The sequence below is a fragment of the Eriocheir sinensis genome, chromosome 53, assembly GCF_024679095.1.
Source record: "Eriocheir sinensis breed Jianghai 21 chromosome 53, ASM2467909v1, whole genome shotgun sequence".
Taxonomy (NCBI): domain Eukaryota; kingdom Metazoa; phylum Arthropoda; class Malacostraca; order Decapoda; family Varunidae; genus Eriocheir; species Eriocheir sinensis.
Genome location: NC_066561.1, coordinates 5,297,432 through 5,312,431, shown reverse-complemented (window position 1 = coordinate 5,312,431; position 15,000 = coordinate 5,297,432). Strand labels below are relative to the sequence as shown.

General features: G+C 43.2%; 1 protein-coding gene across 1 annotated transcript in view; it reads left to right on the top strand.

Moving 5' to 3' along the window:
- Positions 1–15,000, top strand: part of LOC126983114 (muscarinic acetylcholine receptor DM1-like) — a 288,456-nt gene that overhangs the window by 76,764 nt on the left and 196,692 nt on the right. Inside the window, exon 3 of the mRNA XM_050835611.1 lies at positions 11,160–11,188. The gene's annotated coding sequence lies outside the window, so the exon portion shown is untranslated. The remainder of the gene's footprint in view (positions 1–11,159; positions 11,189–15,000) is intronic.

Below are 15,000 nucleotides of genomic sequence, written 5' to 3'. Positions count from 1 at the left end.
CTCTCTCTCTCTCTCTCTCTCTCTCTCTCTCTCTCTCTCTCTCTCTCTCTCTCTCTCTCTCTCTCTCTCTCTCTCTCTCCCTAACCACATACTTTCCTTTCCTCTTTATTCTCCCTCTTTCTTCCTCTCCCTTTCTGTTTTCTCCCTCTCCCTTCCTCCCCTTTTCTATTCTCCCTTTATCTCCCTCTCACAGTCTTATCTATACCATTATCTCTTCCTCTTCTCCCCCTTTCTATTCTTCTCCAATCTCCCTTCCTCTCCCTTCGTATTCTCTCCCTCTCCCTCCCTCCTTTCTTTCTCCCTTTCCTTTTCACAATCTTTTCCATCTCTATTACTTTCTATCCCTTCTCTCCCTTTCTGTTCTCTCCTTTTTTTCTCCCTTTTCCTCCCTCTTTCTCCCTCTCCCTCTCCCTCCTTCACTCTCCCTTTCTCTCCCACAATATTATTCTTTTTTGTAGCTCAGTCTCTCCCTTCCTCTCCTTTCCCTTTCACTTCTCTCCCTCTCCCTTCCTCTTCCTGTCTGTTCTCTCCCTCCCTCCCCCCCTCCCCCTCCCCCTCCTCAGCTGACCTCTCCCCTGACCTTAATTCCTGCCAAGGCTGAACTTATGTCAACAAAGGCCAGCTGCTTCTCCTGGCACGCCGCCCCTTCTCTCTCTCTCTCTCTCTCTCTCTCTCTCTCTCTCTCTCTCTCTCTCTCTCTCTCTCTCTCTCTCTCTCTCTCTCTCTCTCTCACGGGTACTTAAGGGGCTGTCTTCTCTGATTCCACCTTTTTCCTCCTCTTCCTCCTCCTCCTCCTCCTCTTCTTCTTCTTCTTCTTTTTTCTTCTCCTTCTTCCCCTCCTCTCCCTTCTTCTTCATCATCGTCATCATTATCATCATACTCATCCTCATCATCATTTTCTTCTTCTTCTTCTTCTTCTTCTTCTTCTTCGTCTTCTCCTCCTAATCCTCTTTCTCTTCAATCTTTTTCTTACTTTTTCTTTTTCCTTCGTCAATCTCTCTCTTCTATTCCTATCCTAATCTCCATCTTCCTTTTTCTTCTTCTTCCTCTTCTTCCTCCTCCTCTTCTTCTTCTTCCTATTCTTCTTTAACTTTTACCTCTCTTTACTCGTATTTCCTTTAATCTACTCTTCCATCTCTCTCTCTCCTTCTCTCTATCTTCTTTTATTTCTTCCTTCCTCTCTCTCTCTCTCCTCCTCCTCTTCCTCCTCTACTGTCATCCTCTTTTTTTCTCCTTTCAAGTATCACCCTAGCCTTGTTCCCTCCTCCTCCTCCTCCTCCTCCTCCTCCTCCTCCTCCTCCTCCTCCTCTCATCTCTTCCCCACCAGTACTGCCAACTCCCCTTCTTCCTCCCCCTCTCCTTTTCTCATTCTTTTTTCCTCTTCCTCTCCTCTATAGTATACCTCCCTCCTCCTCCTCCCTCCTCCTCCTCCTCTCCCTCCAGTATTATATTCTCTTTTCTCTGACATACCATCCCTCCCTCTGTTCCCTCCTCCCAACCATGCTCTCTCTCTCTCTGACTCACTCTCCTCTCTCTCTCTTCCTTCTCATCCACCCCCTCTCCTTCTCCTTCCCTCCTCCCTCTTCACTACAAACCAGCGCTAAGCTGTTACACACCTGAGAAGCATATGTTTTATCTCCTGCCTTGTTCCTCCCTGACTCACTCTCCCTGACTCACTCTCCCTGACTCATTCTTCCCCCATGCGCTTTCTCCTCTGCCTTTTCTCTCACTTGTTCCACTCTCCTCTCTCTGATTCCTTGCTCTCTGACTCACTCTGACTCATCTCTCCCCAACCTCTCCCTGACTCACCTCTCACAGCTCACTCTCCCTTTCCTCTCCCTGACTCACTCTCTGGCCCTCTCTCCCAGCTCACTCTCTATTTCCCATTCTCACTCTTTCCACTCTCTGAACTCCCCTGCTCTTCCCTCATAGTTCCTTCCCACCTCTTCTCCTTCATTCATTTCCCTTTCCCTCTCCTCCTTACTCCTTACTCTCACAGCTCTGCCCTATTCACATTCTCCCTTTTTATCTTCACTCACACTCTCCCTCAGTCACTTATTTTTCTTCATTCTCCCTCTGCCTCTTTCTTCCTCCCCTCTCCTCTCCCTCCCTCGCCCTCCCTCTCTCTCCTCCCTCCCTTTCCTTCTCTCCTTCCTCTCTGTCTCCATTTCTAATGTCACCCCTTTCTTTCCTCCTCCCTCTCTCATTTCTCTCTCCCCTCCCACCTCCCCTTTCCTCTCCTCTTTCTTCCCCTCTCCCTTTTCTCCTTCCTCCTACACTAAATTTCTCTCCACTCATTTTCCTCCTCCTCCCATTTCCTTCCCTTTCCTCTTCTCCTCTCCCTCCTCCCCTCCTCCCCTCTCTCTCCTTCCTCTTTTCCTAAATTCTCTGATCCCCAGTCCTTCTCCTCCTTCTCCCCTCTCCCCCCTATTTTCTTCTCCTCCTCTCCTCTTCCCCTCCTTCCTCACTAAATATCCCAACACCTTTCACTCCTTTTTCATTCCTCTTCCCTCTCCTTTCCTCCTCCCCTTCTCCCTCTCCTCCCCTCTCCCTTCCTCTTATGCTCCACAGAATCGATTCCTCATCTCGTATTACCTTTTTCGCTTCCTCCTCTCCTCCCACTCCCTCCTCCCATTCCCCTCCTCCTCTCTCCCCTCCCCCCCTCTCACCACATCATTAGCCAGCAATAGCTTGTTTGTATAATTATGTATGTTATTCCTCTTTTACTCCTCTTCCTCTTCTATGATGTCCTTCTGTCTCCTCTCTCCTCACCTTCATATACTCTTTATTTCTCTTTTTTCTTTTTTTCTGTTTCTTCTCTCTCTTATTCTTTTCTACTGTCCTCTTACTCTTCCTCTTGTTCCTCTTTTTACTCTTCTTCTTCCTGTTTTTTTTTCCTCTTCCTGCTGTTTTCTTACCTCTTACTTTTTTCTTAGTCTCTCTTCTTTCTCTATTCCTCCTTCGCTTTCCCTCCTATTCTCTTATTTGCCCTCCTTCTATTTTATCCTCCCTCCTCTCTGTTCTCCCCGCTTCTTGTTGCTCCCTTACCTCTTACTTCTCCTCTTGGTCATCCAATTTCTTACCTCTTCCTCTTTGTTCCCGCTCTTTTTCTTAATCTTCTTCTCCCTCTTGTAACCCTCCTCCTTCTTCCTCCCTTCCTCTACACAGATTTATATTACTCTTGCTCTCTTCCTCTTCCATCTTACTTTCATCTTAACCTCTCACCTCTTCCTCTTCCCTTGTATCAATTCTTCCTCTTCTTTTTCCTCTTCCTCTTATTTCTTATATTTCACTCCTCTTCCTTCTCCTCTTACGTCTCCTCTTACTTCTTCTCCCCACAATAGTCTTTCTTGCTCCTCTTCTCTCACTCTTCCATCCTGTATCCTTCTCCTCCTCTTTCTCTTGCTCCTCCTCTCCTTACCTCCTCTTCCTCCTCCTCCTCCTCATCTTAAGGAGCTGTTACACAACTCGTTTTCTTCCTCTTCTTGTACGCTCGTTTTCTTCCTCTTCTTTTTCTCTTTACTCTTCCTCCTCCTCTTTTTTTTTGCTGGTAATACTCTTACTTATTTTCCTCCTTTTCCTCCTCCTTTTCATACTTATAATACATCTCTTCCTCCTCCTTTTCATACTTATAATACATCTCTTCCTCCTCCTCCTCCTCCTCCTCCTCCTCCTCCTCCTCCTCCTCCTCCTGTAACTTCGACTCTCACTTTCGTTTTTCTTCTTACTGTTGCAATTCTCGACTTTAATATGCTCTTCCTCCTCCTCCTCCTCCTCCTCCTCCTCCTCCTCCTCCTCCTCCTCTTCCCCCTCCTCCTCCTCCTCCGTATTATTCCTTCTGAGTAAAGCAATCCCTCCGGCCGTGCCTTTCTCTCTCTCTCTCTCTCTCTCTCTCTCTCTCTCTCTCTCTCTCTCTCTCTCTCTCTCTCTCTCTCTCTCTCTCTCTCTCTCTCTCTCTCTCTCTCTCTCTCTCTCTCTCTCCAATATCACTGATTAATATTTTTACTCATATTACTGTTTTTCTTCTTCTTTTTTTCGCCTCTAAATAATAAAAGAAAAATGAACTTCGTAATTTTAATATTTATCCCGCCGGCTAAGTTTATTTGTTTATTTTTATTCCTATTTTTATTTTATTTATGTTTGTTTATCTATTTTGTGGGCTTATCTTTGTTTATTTTTGGGGCTTTTTTTTCGTTTTTCTATTTCCTTATTTGCATATTCATTGCTTTTTATATTTATTTGTTTACTTATCTCTTTATCAGTATTTATTTGTTTATTCAATGTCCGCGTATCTCCTATCTCTTTTCTTCTCATTTTTTTTTTTTTTGAGGGAGGAAAGGAAACAAAAGAGGAAAAAACTTGGATATTATGATACTTTTCTATTTTTTGTTTACCTCATCCATTTATTTATTGATTTATTTTATAGGCGCTTATCTATAGTCATGTTTTCTCTTTTTTTATTTTTTTTTAGCGTCGTGAAGGGAGGGGGGTAAGGAGAGGGGGAAGGGGGGGAGGGGGGAGGATCAACGTATATAAATGTTCTATGCTCGCTAATCTCTTTATCACATATCTTTTTTTTTCTTTTTTTTCCGTTTTTGTTTATAGGGAGAAGCGGGTCGTGGGAGAATGTCGGGGAGGAGTGTCGGGGTAGAGTCGGCCAGTGGTGTTGGGGGTGTCGGGAAGTGGTCGTAGGAGCGGGGAGTCCGGGAGTGGTCAAGGTGAGGGTCGGGAAGTCGTCGTCGGGGAAGTGTCGGGACGTGATTGGGGGAGTGCCGGAAAGTGATCAGGGAAGGTTTGGGGAATGATCGTTAGGGGGTCGGGGAAGGGTGGGAAAGTGGTCTGGGGAAGGGTCGGGGAGTGGTCGGGGTGAGTCAGGGGAAAGTCGGGGAGTGATCGTGGTGGGGTTTGGAAATGGTCGGGGAGAGGTCATTGACGGGGTTGGGGAGAGTCGTGGGGTAGTCGGGGAGAAGTCGCGAGTGGGTCAAAGGAGGGAGTCGGGGAGTAGTCGGGGGAGGGTCATGGGGTAATCGGGGAGACGTCGCGTGTGGGGCAAGGGAGGGAGTCAAGAAGTGGTCCGGGGAGGGTCGTGGGGTAGTAGGGGAGAAGTCGCCAGTGGGTCAAGGGAGGGAGTCGGGAAGTGGTCGGGGGAGGGTCGTGGGAGGGTCGGGGAGGGGCGGCTTGTGTATCAGGATTTACCCGGAGCACAAATATCCGGTTGGGTTCATGGCAAGCCGGGTTTAGCCCTGTGTGATCCGCTGCCGGGGTGACTGATGAGGGAGGAAGGAGGGAATGGGAGGGAGGTATAGAATAGAAGGAGGAGAGGTAAGAGAGAGAGAGAGAGAGAGAGAGAGAGTGAGAGTGAGAGAGAGAGGAGAAAGTAAGGAAGAGAAGAGAAAGGGAAAACAGAGGTAGATAAGGATGAGGGAAGAAGAGAAGGGAGATGAAGGGGAGAGAAGAGATAGGTAAGGGAAGGTTAGATAAAGGTAAGAGAGAGAGAGAGAGAGAGAGAGAGAGAGAGAGAGAGAGAGAGAGAGAGAGAGAGAGAGAGAGAGTAAGATAATCCATGGTAGGTTAGAACAGAGGGAGGGAAGAGGAAGGGGAAGAGGGAAGGGGAGGGGGAGGGTAGGACAAGCAGGCAAAGGGGGGGAGGGAGGGGAGGGAGGGAGAGGGAGACAGGTGTAATGGGTACTAATGAGCCGTGACTGAGGCAGGTGTGATACTGGGTAATTAGTAGTATCTCAGGTGTGGACAGGTGTGTGTATGTGACAGGTGTGTGTGTGTGACAGGTGTGTGTGTGTGTGTGTGTGTGTGAGGGAGGGATGCTGATTGGAGGAAGACGGTGCTTGGGAGACAGACATGGGAAGATATTGACAGGTGTGTAGATAGACAGATAGATTGATAGATAGATAGATAGATAGATGGAAAGAAGGAAGTATAGATAGATGGAGAGAGAGAGAGGATAGATAGATAGTTTGAAAGATGAATATAGACAAATAGATAGTTGGGTACATAGATAGATAGACTGATAGATACATAGAGAGGAAAATAGATACATAGATGGAAAGAACGATAGAAAGGTACATATGAAGATAGATGGATAGAATAAGGGAGGAAGAATGGGAGAATAAGGAGGAAGAAGAAGATAGAGAAGAAAAATAAAGAATAAAATGAATGAACGAGGGATAGATAATGATAGACAGATAGATAGATAGACGAAGTTAGATAGATAAATCGCTCAATAGAAAAGCAGATAAAAAAAGAGAGATAGAAAGACTGAAAGAGATAGAGAAGGATAAAAAAAATAATTAAAACCAACATATCAAAAAAATCGATTGCTTTTTTTTTTTACAGCAAAGGAGACATTTCAAGGGCGCGTAAAAAAAACAAAAAAAACAATATTAAACAAAAAAAAAAACGGTACTTAACACTTACTTTAACACTTATACAGGTAAATCAAATGCCTGAAGTAGATTACCAGGTACAACACAGGTAGGGCAAAGCTAACACACAAGCACAAGGCCCCCACAGGTAAGACGGAGCAACAGGTGTGGTAATTAAGCAGGCAGGTAACAGCAGGAACCTCAAGACCTCACCTCAGCCCCGTCAGGTGTACTCAGGTTAATGAGAGTGAAAGTTTGGGCAGGTGAAGCAGTTTGGAAGTTACCAGTGTGTGTGTGTGTGTGTGTGTGTGTGTGTGTGTGTGTGCATGGAGTTATGATTATTACCTTTTATTTTTTGTGTGTGAAGTTGATATGAAGACATTTTTGGAGGAGGAGGAGGAGGAGGAGGAAGAGGAAGAAGAGGAAAGTGAATCAAGAGGATCAAGAATAATATTTACGGAAGAGGAAAATATGAAGACGCAGACGAGATTATTAAGAGAGAGAGGAAACAATAAAAAAGAGCAAGAAATTGATAAAAATGACTCAGTTACAAGACGGAGAGAGGAGAAGGAAGAAGAAGAAGAAGAAGAAGAAAAAGAAGAAGAAGAAGAAGAGGTAAGAAAATGAAATGAAAGAGAAGACAATGAAAGAGACAGAGTAAGAGAAACATGACAAGAAAGAGGAAGAGGAGGAGGAGGAGGAGGAGGAGGAGAGTTGAAAGTGGAAACTAATGAAGAAAAACTATGCGAAACGGAGAAAGACGAGGAGGAGGAGGAAGAGGAAGAGGAGGAAGAGGAAGAGGAAGAGGAAGAGGAGGAGGAGGAGGAGGAGGAGGAGAGACAAATGAAAATATAAACATATGACCGGGAGACAAAAGTGGAGGAAGGAGAAAAGTTTAAATTTATGAAAGACGAACAAAAGAAGAAGAAGAAGAAGAAGAAGAAGAAGAAGGCGATAAAAGAGTAAAACATATGAGAGGAGGAAAGTGAGATAAAGGAGGAGGAAGGAAGGAAGGAAGAAGATAAAAATGTGAGAAGGAAGAAGATGAAGAAGAAGAAGAAGAAGAAATATACCAGCAAAGAGAATAAGATAAAGAGGAACAAAGAAAGAGAGAAAGAGGATTAGAAAGGAAGAGGGGAAGAGAAGGAAGAGAGGAAGAGAAAGAGAAGAAATAGAAAAAAATGAAAATATCTCACCATCTTTATTACGACTTTCCTTAGATTTATTGTTATCATTCTCTCTTCTTCCCCTCTTTATCCACCTTCCTTCTCCTTCCTTTCATTCGTTTTCCTTTCGTTCTTGATTTTCTTTGTTTCCTCCTTCATTATTTATTTATTTTTAGTTTCTTTCCTCTTTATTTTTGTCTTTTCCTTCTCCTTCCCTCTTTCTCTTATTTTCTATCTTTCCCTTCTTTCCTCTTCTGTTTTCTTTTCTTCTTGTATTTTCTTATTTTCTCTATTCTTGTTTCTCTTTTCCTCTCTCTCTCTCTCTCTCTCTCTCTCTCTCTCTCTCTCTCTCTCTCTCTCTCTCTCTCTCTCTCTCTCTCTCTCTCTCTCTCTCTCTCTCTCTCTCTCTCCTTTGTTTCTTCATATTTCTCTGTTTCATCTTTTTTTTTTTTTCCTTATCTTTTTCTTCGTTATTTTTTCCTCTTTTCTCTTCCTTGTTCCTTTTTTTGTCCTTTTTTTCCTTATTCTTCTTATTCTCTTACTTCCAAATTTATCTTCATTTTTCTATTTATTCTTTCTTTCTTTTCCTTTTTCTTCATCGTTATTTTCCTCTTCTTTTCCCTTCCTCTTCTTTATTTTCTTCTTTCCTCTTTCTCATTCTTTTCTTTTTTCCACTTATTGCTATTTTTCTTTTCTTTCTTTTTCTTCTTTTTCGTGTATAATCTTCTTTTGTAATAGAATTCACGATCTCTTACGGTATATTTTTTTCCTATGTATATCCCTTTGTTACACTTCCTCTCTCTCTCTCTCTCTCTCTCTCTCTCTCTCTCTCTCTCTCTCTCTCTCTCTCTCGCTCTCGCTCAGGCGGTCACAGATTCTTTAGAGAGGAGGAGAAGGAGGAGGAGGAGGAGGAGGAGAGAGAATCCCCTAAATGCCCTCAGGTAAGCATAGGTGTTTGTCATTGTTGTCGTCATTGTTGCGCCTCAAGAATGTGTTAATTACCTTACCTGGGCGGAACTATGTCTTTATTTACCTGTGGCATGGGGGGGCAGGGGAGTATAAAGGGAGGAGGTAGAGAGGAGGAGGGAGAAAAGGAGAGGAGGAAGGGAGTGAAGGAGTGATAGTGAGGTGAGAGAGAGAGAGAGAGACATCCTCCTTCCTTTCCTCATCTTCTTAACCTCTTTCCCTCCCTCCTTCCCTCCCCTTCTTCTTAACCCTCTTTCCTCCCTCTTTTCCTTCCCTTCTCCTTCCCTTCCCATCCTTCCTCCCTCCTTCCCTCCCCTTCTTCTTAACCCTCTTCCTTCCCTCTCTTCCTTCCCTTCTCCTTCCCTTCCCATCCTTCCTTCCTCCTTCTTCCCTTTCTTCCTTTCCTTTCCTCGCCCCTTCCCATGTCTTCCTCTTCTAATACCTTCTTCTCCCTTCCTTTCCCTTCTCTTTTTCCTTCCTTTCCCTGCCCTCATTTTCCTCCCTTCAAGCTTTCCCTCCACTCTTTCCTCCCTCCCTTCCTCCATTCTTCACTGCTCAGCCCTCTTACTTCCCTCCCTTCCCTCCCTTTCCTACCTTCTCTCCCTTCCCTCCCTTCCCTCCCTTCCATTTTCCGTATCTCCATCAGTAATATTGTCAAGGCGCTTTTATCTCCCTCCCTCTCCCTCATTCACACCCTCTAACCTCCCTTTATTACCTGGAGGAGGAGGAGGAGGAGGAGGAGGAGGAGGAAGAAGAAGGAAAGAGAAGTGGAAAATTTACTGTTGAAACGATAATGCGGAAAGTTTATGTGTGTGTGTGTGTGTGTGTGAGAGAGAGAGAGAGAGAGAGAGAGAGAGAGAGAGAGAGAGAGAGAGAGAGAGAGAGAGAGAGAAACTAACTACACTGTCCTTGCCTTCACTCCATCATCACTCTCGCTCTCTGTCTCTATCTCTCTCCCCCTCCTCCTCCTCCTCCTCCTCCTCATCCTCCTCCTACTCCCTTCATCTCGGTGGTGTTGGGGGTAAACTGTATTGATTTCGGGTTTGGGAGAGAGAGAGAGAGAGAGAGAGACTAAAAGTGATATTTCTCTTGTGGGCACCGGAGAGAGAGAGAGAGAGAGAGAGAGAGAGAGAGAGTGGAAGCAGGTATTTTTACGTATCATTATTATTATTATTATTATTATTATTATTATTATTATTATTATTATTATTATTATTATTATTAAGAAAGTTACTGTTGTCGAAAAAAGTCTATGTGTGTGTGTGTGTGTGTGTGATAATGTAGTTTTTATCGTATATAATTAGTTTCATTCTCTCTCTCTCTCTCTCTCTCTCTCTCTCTCTCTCTCTCTCTCTCTCTCTTTTTCCCCCTCCATTCCCCAAGCACACAATGTTTTTTCTAACGCGTTTACACTCATAAACTCGTGTGTGTATGTACGGCTGTGTGTGTGTGTGTGTGTGTGTGTGTGTGTGTGTGTGTGTGTGTGTGTGTGTGTGTGTTTTAATACTCGTGTGTGTGTACCTGCCTGTCATTACACACCTATTCGGAAAGGGGAAGGGAGGGGAGGGGAGGGGAGGGGAGTGGAGGGATGGAGGGAGGCTGTGAATGACCGGCGGTGTTCATCTCTTATGTAAGCGTTGTGTTGGGATGTGATGCTGGGATGCTGTTTGAAGGGGGGGAGGGGGGAGGGGGGACTTCATGGTTTTGGTTCCTTTTTTAATACGTTTTTGTTTGTTTTTTTGCTTGTTTTCTTCATATGTTTTTTTTTATGTTCTTGATTTTTGTTGTTTCCTATTTTATTTTTATTCCTTCTTCCTTTCTCACTTCGTCCTTATTCTTTTCTTTTCTTTTTTTCCTTTTCTTTCTCATTTGTTTTTTTATGTCCTTGATTTTTATTGTTTTCTATTCCATTTTTATTCCTTTCTTTCTCACTTTGTTTTTGTTTTGTTTTTCTTTATTGTGTTGCTCTTTTGAGGGGAAGATTTCGTGGATTCCTTGTCTAACGTTTTTTTTCTTTTTTTGATTTTTTTCTTCATTTATTTTCGATGTTCTTGATTTTTTTTTTCTATTTCATTTTTATTCCTTCTTTCCTACTCACTTTGTTTTTATTTTCTTATTATCGTTCGTTTTGGTGTTTGTTTGTGTTTGCTTTCTTCTTTTTTCCTTCTTTCCTTCCTTCCTTCATTCATTCATTCCTACCTTCCTTCCTTCCCTATTTCCTTCCTTCCTTCATTCATTCATTCCTACCTTCCTTCCTTCCCTGTTTCCTTCCTTCCTTCATTCATTCATTCCTACCTTCCTTCCTTCCCTATTTCCTTCCTTCCTTCCTTCATTCATTCATTCCTACCTTCCTTCCTTCCCTATTTCCTTCCTTCCTTCATTCATTCCTACCTTCCTTCCTTCCCTATTTCCTTCCTTCCTTTCTTAGTCCATCTATCCTTTTATCCAAGTACTTTTTTTCTTATTCTTTTCATCATTCTAAATCTGAGTGATGATACGTTAATGCCATTTCATATATTTACTCATTCAAACATTTATTTATTTATTTATTTTTATTTCCATTTTTCTTATAGGCCTATGTAACTATTTTTGTGCCCACCTGTATTTTACCTTTTTGGCTCACTCTCCCTTTCTCTTTTTTTTCCAGGCAAGCTGTACACCTGCGGCCGTTTTGAGGTGAGTAGAAACCGATGTACGCACACACACACACACACACACACACACACACACACACACACACGCGTTCCAGTTCGTCTCCCTTTGAAAATGAATCGAGGAAAAAAAAAAAATAACAAACGAGAGAGAGAGAGATGGCGTATCAACATTCATCTTCCTGTAACCGAAAAAAAAAAAGTGAAATAGAAAAGCCCTTAACAAGAGAGAGAGAGAGAGAGCACATATATCTCTCTCAATCTCCGGATCATCGCCAACATCAGCACGTGAAAAATAGGACTCTCGCTTTGCCCGTTGGTCACTGTTTGTGTGGCCAGCTTGTTTTGGCGGGCACTCTCCCCTCTCCCCTCTTCTCTCCCCTCTCTTCTCTCCCTTTCTCTCCTCTCCCAAGTTGTCCCTCTTCCCTCTATTCCTCCTCTCATTTTTATTTTTTCTCTCCTACTTTCCCTCCTCTCCCCTCTTCTCCCCTCTTCTCTCCCCCCTCTTCTCTCCCTTTCTCTCCTCTCCCAAGTTGTCCCTCTTCCCTCTATTCCTCCTCTCATTTTAATTTTTTTCTCCTACTTTCCCTCCTCTGCCCTCTTCTCTCCCCTCTCTTCTCTCCCTTTTTCTCCTCTCCCAAGTTGTCCCTCTTCATTTTATTTTTTCTCTTTCCTCCTCCCTCCTCTCCCCTCTTCTCTCCCCCCTCTTCTCTCCCTTTTTCTCCTCTCCCAAGTTGTCCCTCTTTCCCTCTATTTCTCTTCTCACTTGTTTTTCCTCTTCCCTCCCTCTTCTCCCTCTTCTCCCCTTTTCTCTTCTCCCCTCTTCTCTCCCTCTTCTCTACTCTCAAGTTGTTCCTCTTCCCTCTTCTTCTTACCTCTGTTTTTCCTCTCCCCCCCTCCCCTCTTCTCCCCTCTTCTTCCCTCTTCTCTCCCCTCTCTTCTTTCCCTTTCTCTTCTCTCCCAAGTTCTCCCTCTTTCCTCTATTCCCCTTCTCACTTCTATTTTTTCTCTCCTACTTTCCCTCCTCACCCCTCTTCTCTCCCCTCTCTTCTCTCCATTTCTCTCTTCTCCCAAGTTGTTCCTCTTCCCTCTATTCCCCTTCTTTCCTCTGTTTTTCCTCTCCTACTCTCCCTCTTCTCCCCTTCTCCTTCTCCCTCTCCTCTTCTCTCCTCTCTCTCCCTCTCCTCCTCTCCCTTTCTCCTTCTCTTCTCCCTCTGTCTTTCCTCTCTCTCTACCATCTCCCCTTCTTCCTCTCCCCTCTTTCCCATCTCCCATCTTTCCTCCTCTACCTTCTCCCTTCTCTCCCACCTCCCTCCCCTTCTCTCCCCTCCTCTCCTAATGCATACTCAGTGCCTGGGGCGAATGGAGGGAGGGAGGGAGGAGGAGGGAAAAAATAAAAGGGAAGGAAGAAGAAGGAAAAATCGAGAAAGACGCGACTAGGTGTGAAGATGATGGGAAGAAGGAAAGGAAGAGAGAGAGAGAGAGAGAGAGAGTGAGAGAGAGAGAGAGAGAGAGAGAGAGAGAGAGAGAGAGGAAGCAAATGAAATGATAGGTGGAATGTGAAGATGGGGAGAAGGAGGGAGAGGGAGAAACGAAGGAAGAGTAAGGAGGAAAATATAATAAGGATGGGAGATGGGAAAGAGGAAAAGGAAAAGTAAGAAAAAAGATGATAGGATGAAGATGGAGAGAAGGAAAGGAAGAGAGGGAGAGGAAAGAAGAAGGGTAATCAGGGAGACGAATGAGAGATAACAAGATAAAGGTAAAGAAAAGGAAAGGAAGAAGGAAGAGAAGGAAAAGAGGAAGGGAGAAATGCGATAAGGAAGAAAGGAAGAGAGGGAGAAGGGAAGAGATGATAAAAGGAAGGAGAAGGGGAAAGATAGAAATGAAGGAAAAGATAATAGGGAGGAAAACTGAAAAAGAAAAAAGAGAAAAAAAGAAAAGGAAGAAAGTGAAAGTATGGAAAAGGTGAGAAAGAGGGAGATAGAGGAAAATGAGGAAAAGAAGGAGAGGAAAAATAGGGAGGAAGGAAGAAAGGGAATAGGAGAAAGGAAAGTAAGAAGATGTATAGAATGAGGAGGAAGAAGGAAAGTGGAAAAATCGAAGATGATGGAGAGAATAGAAGGGAAATTAAGAAAGATATAAGAGGTAGAAAAAGGAAGAAGAAATGGAAGAAAAGAAAGAAAGAAAAGAAAGGAATAGAAATATGAAGAAAGGAGAAAGAAAAAGGAAAGAATAGAAAGATGAAGAAAGAAGAAAGAAGAGAAAAAGAAAAGAGAGACGAGAGAAAGAAGAAAAAAATGAGATAGGAAGATGAAGAAAGGAGGAAGAAAAGAGGAAATAAGAAAAAAAAGAAGGAATAGAAGAAAAACAAGAAACAATAATAAGGAAAATACAGAGGAGGAAAGAAACCAGAAAATATGAAAAAAATTATGGAAAAAATGAAAGAAAAAGAAGGAAGAAGAAAATAAAGAGAGGGAGAAAATAGGTTAATATGGTTATCAAAATGGGAAATAGGGGAGAGAGGGGGAAGGGAGGGAGAGGGGAGAAGAGAGAGAGAGCGCTGTGATGCAATATAAAAATCTTCTGTAAACAGGATAGAAGCGAAGAGGGGAGGAAGAGAGGAAGGGAAGAAGAGGGGAAGGAAAAAGGGAGGAGAAGAAAGAATAGATAAATGCAGGAGGGATTAAAGAGGGAAAGAGGAAGGGAATGAAGGGAGGAAGAGAGGGAAGAAGGAAGGAGAATAAAAGGAGGAAGAAGGAAAGAAGAAGGGAAGAAGGAAGGAAGGAAGGGAGAAAAAGGGGAAGGAATGGGTAAAGGAAGAAGGAAGAGAGAAATGCGATAAGGAAGAAAGGAAGGAAGGAGGGAAGGGATGATAAAAGGAAGAAGAAGGAGAAAGAAGGACAATAACAAAGGAAACAGGAAAAAAGGATGAGAGAGGGAGGGAGGGAGAAATAATAAAAAGAAGAGGGGAGAGGAAGAGGAAAAAGGGAGAGGAGGGGAGGAGGGGAGAGAAAAATAAAGGAGGAAGAGTGTGTTTGTGTTTGAAGAGGAGGAGGAGGAGGAGGAGGAGAGGGTGTGTGACTGGGGAGGAGAGAAAGAGGAAGGGGAGGGATAAAGAGGAAGAGGAAGGGAGTATATATAACAATAGAAAGGGAGAGGAAGAATAAAAAGATGAAGAAAGAGAGAGAAGGGAGAGGAAAGAAGAGAACGTAAGAGGAAGAATGAAGCAAAAAGAAGAGGAATAAGAGGATAAGAGGAAGACTAGCAGATTAAAGAGGAAGAGAGGAAGGGAGATTACGTAACAGAAAGGGAGAATAAGAGAAAGAGAAATAATGAAAGAATGGAGGAGGATAAAAGGGTGAGAGAGAGGAATGGAAATACTGAAATAAAGAGGAAAATGAAAAGAATGAAAGGGAGAGTGTATTGTGAGAGAGAGAGAGAGAATGGAAATACTGAAATAAAGGAAAATGAAAAGAATGAAAGGAGAGTGTATTGTGAGAGAGAGAGAGAGGTAAGTAGACAAGCTGCCATTATGTTGACCGAATCACAGGTAAATATTAGCAGAAGGGTACAGGTGCTTTCTCTCTCTCTCTCTCTCTCTCTCTCAGCTTTTGTTTTGTTGTTTTGTTACTTTTTTCTTTTATTTTCTTAATTCTTATTTTTTTCTTTGTTATTGATTCTGAATTTTTTTTTTGTACATTTATTTTTCGTCTTTTTTTATTGCCTGTTTTATTTTATTCCTCTTCGTCATTATCTCTTCTCTTCTTCTTCTTCTTCTTCTTCCTCGTCCTCTTCGTCCTCCTCCTCCTCCATTCTTTTATCTTTTTTTTTTTCAAT